Genomic DNA, 10,071 nt, shown 5'->3' on the forward strand with positions numbered 1-10,071 from the left:
CTTTGGAGCAGGCAGCACGGCCTCTTGCTGAAAACAACAACCAGACTTGTTTTAGCAGTGACTCTCAGACTGGTTGGGCTCCCTGCTGGAGCGAGCAGTGCCCACACCAATGCTCCTCGTGTGCCTGCCCCGGTGAGTCACAGCCACATCAATGCCCACAGAAAATCCATGGCAGTCCTGCCACCACAGAGCTCTGGGTGCTGCCTTTCCCATCCTGCCCACCCCCCTCTTGCTGTCCCACACTGTGGATTGCAGTGCTGGGATTACTCCATGCCAGCACCCATTCCTGGATGACTGTGCCTCTGCCAGGCTCTGTGTCCCAGCACCCATTCCTGGGTGACTGTGCCTCTGCCAGGCTCTGTGTCCTATCACCCATTCCTGGGCTGACTGTGCCTCTCTGCCAGGCTCTGTGTCCCAGCACCCACTCCTGGGCTGACTGTGCCTCTCTCCCAGGCTCCGTGTCCCAGCACCCATTCCTGGGTGACTGTGTCTCTGCCAGGCTCTGTGTCCCAGCACCCACTCCTGGGCTGACTGTGCCTCTCTCCCAGGCTCTGTGTCCCAGGTCCTGCTGTGGCTGTTTGAGCCCCTGGTTCTGGTTCCTTGTAGCTGACAGGAAATACAGCTTTGCCAGCTGTGATCACTCCTCACTCTCCTGCACTGAGTGAGAGAGGAGAGGAAGGATATGATGTTTTCACCAATGTTCATCCTCTCTTTAATTACATGGGCTGCTGCAAAGGAGTCATTCTTCTGCCAGAATTTCCCACCCATGAATGTCTGTCTATCCTTTAATGACTTTAGATAGAAGACGTGGATTCCCTCTCTCGCTTATAAATAGTGGTTGAAATCTTTAGTAAGCCAATATATTAAGGAAAGAGGGCCCGCAGTGTTTCTGACAAAGCTGATTATAGAACATCAGAATGAGGATACACCTCTATTAAAAAAGTTTTATAGGGAGTGAAGATTTATAGAGGTGTTCTGCTGATTCATGAGGAGTAGATATGGAAATGCATCTCTGGCAGCCACTCAGTGATGAAATATGTAGCACATAATGCATTTGTCTGTAAGACAAATACGTGTGTTGGCTGATTAAAAAAGATATACAGACTTCTGCAAATAAAGAAGCAATTCTTCTCAGGAACAACCCAGCTAATTGTAAAACCAACAGGAAACAAAATGTGCCTGTTGAGTAACTACAATTTTTGCTAAACAGGAAACTTTCAGTATTAATTTCTAATGTGCTTCATATGCAACCTCAGTATGTGATGACCAGTGTAAACTCTGAATACTTGAAATGCACCACACCCTGCTGGTTCTAGGCCACTTCCAGGGGTCTGTGTGGCACAGCAGGCACACACAGGTGGGTCAGGGCTTTTTCATTACTGTTTTTTAAAGTCACTGTTAGAATCTGTCAATGTAAGAAACAATTTCTTCAGCAAGAGCAGCTCAGCTTCAAGCATTCAACAAGTGATAAATGAAGCTTTTCCAAACCAGAAGTGCCTACAGTGTTGATAAGGCAGTATGTGAATGCTGATGGATAAATGTCATCTGCCTGAGTATGCCAGATTTCAGCTTGTGCTCACATGGAAATGATTTGCATTTGTCCAGATGTGCTGATGTCACAGGCCTTTTGGAGAAGAAAATAGAAATGCTAAAAAACAGTTTCTCCCTATTTATGTTTTAAAATAAATTACTCAGTTGCTCTGTCAGGTTCAGAAACTTGAAGCAATTGATGCTGTTGGGGAATAATATCAGGATATAAATCATCAAGCTTGTAATGTAAAATTTCTGAAGTCCTCTGGCAAAAATAAGACCAAATTGTGTGATGGGTTCAGGCACAAACTCCTGAGAGATGAGGGCTTTGAAATCTGTAGATTTCCCTGAGACCTGGTGGTTCCAAACATTTTCTCCCAAGTTTAGCTCTGCTAAAAGGAGAGATAGTAGATCTGGATATGTCTTAATTCAAAAAGGAAGACGGGGTGATACCTCAGGACTGACAGTATTTTGGATTTTTCCCTGGTTCTGTCAGGTTAATGGAATGCACAATGTTCAAAGGATGTTCTGCTTTTCATAAATCTTTTTTGCATTTTCTCTTCCATCCCTTAAGAAAAAGGAAGGAGAAGATAAATGGCAAGAGGAAAGGAGCATTTGTTGCTTTGTGGTATACAAAAGAGAGGGGGAAAAAGAAGCGTAATGTGGAACACACAGAACATGGTTGTTACCAATTTCTGTGAAGTAGGAGCACTAATTTTAACAACTGCTACATGAACCCCTCTATGTTGTTCTCTTTGCTCATCCATAACCTCTTTTATCTTGTTAGGATGGGATATAAAAACACGTGGTGCTAACCAAAACTACAGAGCAGCAGAGCTGCTGCATTACACTGCAGTCACTTTCCAGTGAGGAACTCTGAGGTAGCTGCAGCCTTTCAGGGAAATTCCCAGTGGCAGAGCGGGCAGCAGAGCCTGTGCTCCTGTACTGGGGATCAGTGGTACTGCCCACAGGGAAGTACAGAGGGGACTCTTTGCTGCTCCTCACCTCTCAGACTGAGGGGACAGTGCTCAGCTTGGAGCCAGCCCGGGAGGCTGTGTGAGGACCATTCCTGCAGTGAGGCAGAGCAATCCCAGGGCAGTGCCAGCTTCTCCCAGGAGCTGCACCAAATCCCTGCTCTGAATATCCATGGGCACGGGACCAGGCACTGTTCTTTCAGCACAGGCAGCCATGAACTCAAGTTATGCATTATTCTGACCTTTCTCATCCTCTGACATCACATCTCCCCCTTCACGTGCCCAGGAAGCTCTTGCCTGACCCTCCCTCCCTCAGCCATGGGCCAGGGTCACCCTTTGAGCTGCACTGCCCTCGGCAGCTCCCCCTGAATTTGATCCCCAGTGTCCATTTTGTAAAGGTCACATCCAACAATCCTGTTCTCTTCTAAAACCATGGCAGAGTCCCCCTGCACAGTTGTTCACCCATGACTTCATTCAACCCTGGAACTCTCCTCTCCCTGCTCTTGGGCATGAAGGATCCTTAGGATCAAATCCCCCTGGGCAGTGTTTAAGTGGCAGCTCCTGCCCTAAGGAGGGCAGGACAGGACAGGGCAGAGGAGGACAGAGCAGGACCAAACCCCTTCGGTGCATGGGGGTTTCTGCATCTGATCAGAGAGGTCACACGAGTCGGGTGCAAATACACAAACCCCAGAATTCTCTCATACTGAGAATTGGCTGTTCACATGGTAATTCTTCCTCAGCCTCTCAGTAGTGGGGATTAGAGGCTGGGACTTCCTAACTGCACAAAACTAGCTTTGTTATACAAAATATTTTAGGTCCTTCATTTAATAAAGCTTTACTCTCTTGGTTCATCTACTCTGAGAACACTGCATCTGTTCCATATCCCTTGTTGGCATCCTCTAGATAACATGAAAATTCAGCAGCAGCAATTCCCTGTGTCACACTTAGGGTCTCCTTTCAATTAAAACATTAACACTGTGCCAAAACCCAACAGAAACCTGGAATAAGATTTCAGTGGCATGCTTCATTTTTTGCTACTGTGGGCCCTTGAATCCTGCCATGCTCCTGGAGCCATCCACAAGCACTGCCCAGGATGGAGCCTTGCTCAGTAACTGCATCCTCTTTTTTTACTTCTTTAGCCCTGCAGTGATTGGATGGAATTACCCAGCCTAATTATTATCCTGCAGGATATCCTACAGGAATCTCATCAGATAAAGAAATTGTTTTACACCATAAAACATTAACACAGCCCAAAATATCTGAGCCCAGGGCAGAGGTACAAAGCCAGCTGTGCCTGCACAGACTCAGAGGGCTTTGGTTACTCTGCTCTGCTGAGGAATAAACATTTTCAGTTGTATGACCTGAAATGGGGAACTAAGGGAAGGAGATGTTGATGCCACAGCCAATATGGATCAAAGCTGAACTCACCATTTGCATGATTCCCCTTACACATACAATAAGAACAATTGAAAGAATGAAATCCCAAGCTCTGAGGCATTGAGAGAAGGTGGTGTACAAAGGTTTCTGTATAATTCCAAATATTCCTTGTAATCAGGGTATAGTAAATAGTTGATTGAAAGCAACAGCTAAAACCTTTTGTTTTTCATAACCAAACCTTTTGTTATTCATACCAGAACTACGCCCAAGGGATCTGGTGTGCAGGTGAAAGATCAGCTCTAAGCCTGTTCTACTTCTCTTCCAGAGCTGACAATGTACAGAACACAGCTCTACAAATTAATGGGGCTGATCCTATTGCAGGCTCTCTCATCAAATTGCACATTAATTTCATAAAAAGATGCTGCACCTTTGGTAAAACACAACATGCTTTTTATGTGACCACTTTTGTGTGCAATGCCAGAATTATTTGGAGAACAGCAAAAAGGTTTTTTTAGGGTAGAGAGAGGCTGAGAACAAATCTCTCTGATGTCACTCTTTTAGAAGTTGTCCTTCTGTCAGGTATGGTTAATGCTGGAATTTTGAGCACAATAGTTCACAGTGCTCTGATGGCTACCCAGAAAGGACCAGAAAACAGAGGTTTAGTGAAGTATTTGACCAGGCAGAACAAAAATAGCCAAAAGTATTCAATGTAACACCTCCACCCACAATGAGAAATCCAGTGGATTTCTTATATATTTCTCATAAAATCATAGGAAGACACAAAGGAATGCAGAGACAATCACAGGCAGCTAAAACCCATCAGCCTCAGAGACAGAACCAAACCCAGTAATGTCTCTTCACCACCTCACCAGTGGACTTTGCCATCAAGTCCTAAATGGGGAAGATTTGAGAATAGGTTTAAGTTGAACAATCTGTACCACAAGGAAGAAAACCTAACCAAGGTTTGCAAAGAACATTTTTATATCCATAATTCTGTTTTAAATATCACTTCCCTTACAACTCTTACTTCACTGCAAAGTACATTTTTCTCAAGTGGAAATAAGAAATTAAATGGGTATTCTTACTGAGAAGATGGTTTGCTATCTGTTGAGAAATCTGGGCTATAATTTACAGAAAATAGGTTACCTAATAAAAACTCATTACAAAAGCAACAGGATTGGAAAGGACCAGGACAGGTCATTTCTCACAAGGAAGTGATCCATTACTGATTCCAATGATGTTAAAAAATCAACAGTTCCCTTATTTTTGCCCTTCCTAGGCTGACAGATTGGTAACACTTTTTTCTCCCACCTGTGCTTCCAGGCCTCAGCTGATGCTGAGGGAGTTTCCCTGTTTCCCTTGGAAGTGGCTCCCACTTTGGTGGCAGAGATTGGACCTCTTTGTAGGGAGAGGTCAGAGTTCAAGTATCTTGAATTCAAATGACCATTCTAAATCCAAACTTTTCCTATTTTGGTCATTCCAGTCTTTTCAGACTGATGGAGACCCTGGGTGCTAAAGATTGCCTTTGTTAGTAGAAGCAGACTCTATAAGCCATGGTGCTGTTAATATTTCCAGTTCTCTTGGCTTCCTTAATATCATTCAGCTATTTCTGTTCTCTATGGGTGCCTTACTCTGCTTGATTCTGTTTCACTTTGAACCTCCACTGATGCTGAGGGTTTCACACATTTTTTATCACACTGTGCAAAATGCTGCTGGAATCTTTGTGCAGACTCTCTGGTGACAGAAAAAGGTTATTATTGCCATCTCCCTTGTATTGTGTCTCCAGAAATCCGTGCACATGCTGTGTAGCCACCCATTCTGCACTGGAACCTGAAGAAATCATTTTGTTGTACTGACTACAAGAGCACTTTCTGAAAGAGGTGTCTTTCTAATTGTCCATTTTTAGAGCTGGTGCACGCATAATGCAGAGCCTCCAGGAGGGGTTGCAGTGATTTGCTCCAGTTATCTGTGCCTCAGCACTGGGGCTGCTGCCTGGCACAGAGGTGAAACCATCCAGGCTGAAAGGAAAAGGCTCTGTCAGGTTGGAATGTAGAGAGCAGAGAATTTCATTCACTGAGGGCAGGGATGGAAGAGCTGCATCCACACTCTCTTCCAGTCACTCCATTTCTCTGTTCCTGACATTCTCAAGGATCTTAAACCCACATGGAGCTTTTGTGACCCCAATCCTCCATCTATAGAGGCAGAGAACAAAGAGTGAGCTGGCTTTCCTCCCCTCTGAACAGTTTCCATACTTCCATTAATTCCATCTGCTTTCTCTCTGCTGTCCCACCTTCCCAACAATCTGTGCCAAGGATCAGCAACTGCCCAAATTAAATGGCCACTGAGTGCCATTACTCAGAAATATTTCTGTGTGAGCAGCAGGTTCACCCAGGGTACCCCAGCCAGCCCTGCAGCCATTCCCCACCGGCACACAAAGAGCAGCTGGATATTGAGACACATTTGTGATATCCATTACTGCCCAAAGGCTCACTTTGGAGAAGCTGGGGAGACTTGTGCCTTGCAAACAGGATTAAATGGAAATGATTAAATAAACCAGAAAAAGAAAAAGCCATCTAGTGAGTCTGTTGGCTTACTGTGCTCCATATTCCTAAAAACTCACTTTGCAGTCAGGAAGGACACAGGGGGTTTGAATCATTTTCTGCCTTTACACCTTCCCTACCACCAGAAGTAACACGGGGATGTTCTTCAATAAACAAATCTGCTCTTTACTCTCAAGGTTTGTGTACACTCTGAGTGCACTGGTGACATCAGATTTTTCACCAGGGAAATGAAAGAAACCAACAAAACCAACAGCCCACATTGCTGAAAACCCAAGAAGCTAAGCTGGTCACGTCTCTGAAATATGGTATGAGCAAAAAGAGAAATACAATAAAAATCCCCATCCAGCACAAACTGGGAAGTGATGGAACGAGGGCTTTCCTACTGAGTCTGTCTCCAGTCACCACCCTTCTGAGCATTGCCCATTATCCATTCTGCACCGAGGAGGCTCTCAGGCCAAAATTTAAAAGGTGACTGACAAACACAGGAGGCCAAAATGAAGCAAAAGAATCACAAGCAGAGCCTATGGAAGAAGCCTTCTGTAAAACATGAGGGAGCCCTGAGCCACATTGGATTAGTTTCCTCTTTTTTTCCTCTTTAATTCTCTTATAGTAGACAATATTTCCTATCCCCCCTCTCCTGAGTCTCTACAGCATGCAAGCTCTGTGTTGGGATGCAGACAGGCTGAGAAGTGCAGCTGTGCATTAGAGTTGCTGAAGCTGGGAGGCACATTCTCAGTGAGTAAAAAGCACACTTCCATAAATGACACACAAAAATTGCCTTCCCAAACCTCACCACGCATGAAACAGATCCCTGGATCAGTCCCATCTCCAGCCCTGCCCATTGCTGTGCAGGCCTGTTGGCAGTACAGCTGGGGACACAGCTGGGACACAAGGGACACTGTTCCCATGGTCCCACAAAGGCCCCAGGGATGCAGGCTCAATGTTTGTCACATTCTGCACAAGCCTGGGGAAAAACCTCGAGCCCATTACCTTCACTCTTCCAGGTGCTGTCAGGCGGTTAGAGCAGGGCAAAGCTTCCTTCCACCTGCAGGAGCAGCCAAATCTCTTTGGGAGAGCAATCCCATCTCCACAGGCACCTCCTGCCTCTGGATTCTGTGTATCCTTCCTTCCAGCAGTGAAATACCTGCAAGGGACACAAACAGCAATTACCTCTTCTGCAGGAAAAGCCCATCCTGCCCCTCCAAACCAACCTGTCCCTTGCTCATGGTTTAGCTACTGTTACTATTTCCATTAGAGATTACCAATGTTTCCAGTAGAGATGGGCTGGAGACAAACCAGGATCTAATTATTAATTATATTTTGACCTGTAGGCCCAGATGGGCAGGAAAAAATGCTCACTCAAGAAGAGTTTTTCCTTAACTCCAGCAGACCCTGGATTTTCCATTGAATGTTTTCATTTTCAGCTGCAATCACCAGAAATAACATTAATGACTTTTAGAGGCAGGGCAAGTGTCCAGCTTACATGCTTATGCTAAGAAAAGACTGAGAAAAATAATGGCAAAGCTTGATAACCTGAGGGGAGAAAAAAGCGAACAAGCTCAGGGGTGAGATCTAAATCAAATATAAAGCAATCCAAATTTTCCATTAAAGCCACTGTGGAACTGGGCATTTCGCAAAGGTCTTGGTTGAAAACCATGGCAGAGTTAATGGGTTTGACTCAAATGATCCTCAGCACTTCAATAAGGAGCAAGGAGAAAGGAGGCCCACGAAAGCAGAACTTGAAACATCAATGCAAAACCATACAACAGAAAGGAAACCATTTCAATTGCTCTAGGAAGGACTATAAATTGCCTTGTTCTCAAAACTAGAGGGAGACTCAAGAGTGCAAAATCTCATTAGAATTTCAGCACTGGATTTCTTTTATAAATGGCATATCAGTAAGATTTACCAATATTGTCTCAATATACTGAAAGCTTTATTATTTATACTTTGCCAAGTAGCATTTTTCTAATTCTTTACTTTTAATAAAAAACAGTAGAGATGTGTGCTGAATCGAACGCTAATTAGCACATTCATATCTGTCAAAAATTCAATAACTTTTGTACTCATTTTTGGGTTCTTTTGTGGTCAGTTTAATTAAATTTTTCAGTTTAATTAAATTTTTTAATTAAATTATCAAATTTGTTGATAAAATAAAGGAGGATATAAAAAAATTAATAGCTTAGGCTAGGTTTTTCAAAGGCAATTAGTAGTTAGAGCCCATTAAACTAAGGAGGGAATCAGATCAATAATTTCTAGGGCTTTTTTAATGCTTCCCTTGAAATTTTAGTATAATCAGGAAAGGACAAAGAGCAGTCATGATCCAAGAGAATTTCCTGGGATCCAGGGACAAAAAATATTGTTGAGGTGCTGAGAAACAGGAGTTCGGAGCTGCTGAGGCTGTTGACAGCTTCTTACAGTGGGTGCTCTGTTTCAGAAGCTGGGATTTCAAGAGGAGGCAAAGTGGGTCATAAATGCTACTGAGAGCTGAAAATTAGGAGATGAAAACCACTCCAGAGCATTGAAGTGTGGTAGGTCTGATTACAGCAATCAAAATGCTGTCCCATTTTGCTGCAGTTTGTCTTGAACAGCAAGGTTAAGGAAAAAAAGCCCAAAAAAGAAAAGCCATGTGATCCTAAACTGTGAGTATGCATGAATGTTACAGCCCTGCCAGGGACTACGTAGGCAGCTGGCCCCAAAGGTAACGTGGGATTTATCTGGGTTTGTGCGGGCAGCCAAAGCCACTCCTGCTGCTTCAGCAGGCCCTTCCCTCCTGCCCATGCTCTGAATCCCTGTGGGTTTGGCACTGAGCCCTGATTGCTTCCCACCAAACATCTGCACAACCAGTTCCATCCCTGACATCACCCCGAGGTGCCTCTGTGTGTGTACTGGCCTGGCCTGCCTTGGCACGTGGCCAGGGGGACAGAAAAGGGACATTTGTCCCCTCATGACCCTGGGCAAGCAGAGTGTGCTCAGAGCACCTGGGCACGGCCCCCTGTGGGAAACCTCCTGGCTGAAGACAGCTCCAAGGATCACTGCATAAACCTCTGCAGCTGCCCTGCAGAGTGCAAACAGCCCCACAAACACACAGTGACAGTGACAGCTCATCCAACCAGCCCCCACTGGCTCTCCTGGAGCAGCAGAGGACAAGAGAACAAACAGCAGGTAACAAAGGTTGGGTCCTGCCCACCTTGAGCCCAAGTGACTCCCAAGGGCTGCTGCCAGACACGAGTCCTCTCCTCCTCCTGCCAGCTGACTCTGCAAGCTCATCCCAGTTCATCTGGGAGCCGCTGTGCTCATGAACCGGAGAGGGCTTCCACAATGAATCAAGTGGGAGATATTAAAGGCACTAGAGAGCAAACAAACAAACCCACAAAGAAAAGAAAGAAACCTGAGTACCAATAGCAGTACCCAGTGCAGATTAAAAATACAAACAAACAAAATAACTTCATGTGGTTTAAATCCTAATCCTCAGGGATGAGTTGAGCACCAAGGTGCACAGGCCTTGTTTATTACCAGTGAGCTGAGAACTGAGAACACCCTTCCATTTCTTTGAGCAGCATCATATAAAGCCTATTTTCAAGAGTGAAATGAATAATGGGATTGAGATAAACTCTGTGCAAGGGGAG

The 10,071-nt window shown here is 44.8% G+C and overlaps 1 long non-coding RNA gene across 1 annotated transcript; it reads right to left on the bottom strand.

The window, feature by feature from the left end:
- Window positions 1–4,642: 4,642 nt before the first annotated feature.
- On the bottom strand, window positions 4,643–7,587 carry LOC132072852 (uncharacterized). The gene is made up of 3 exons (XR_009418414.1): window positions 7,433–7,587; window positions 5,193–5,899; window positions 4,643–4,772 (listed from the first exon to the last, which is right to left on the bottom strand). It is a non-coding gene; the product is annotated as an uncharacterized LOC132072852 (long non-coding RNA).
- Between the last annotated feature and the right edge of the window lie 2,484 nt (window positions 7,588–10,071).

The sequence above is a fragment of the Ammospiza nelsoni genome, chromosome 4 (assembly GCF_027579445.1).
Source record: "Ammospiza nelsoni isolate bAmmNel1 chromosome 4, bAmmNel1.pri, whole genome shotgun sequence".
Classification (NCBI taxonomy): domain Eukaryota; kingdom Metazoa; phylum Chordata; class Aves; order Passeriformes; family Passerellidae; genus Ammospiza; species Ammospiza nelsoni.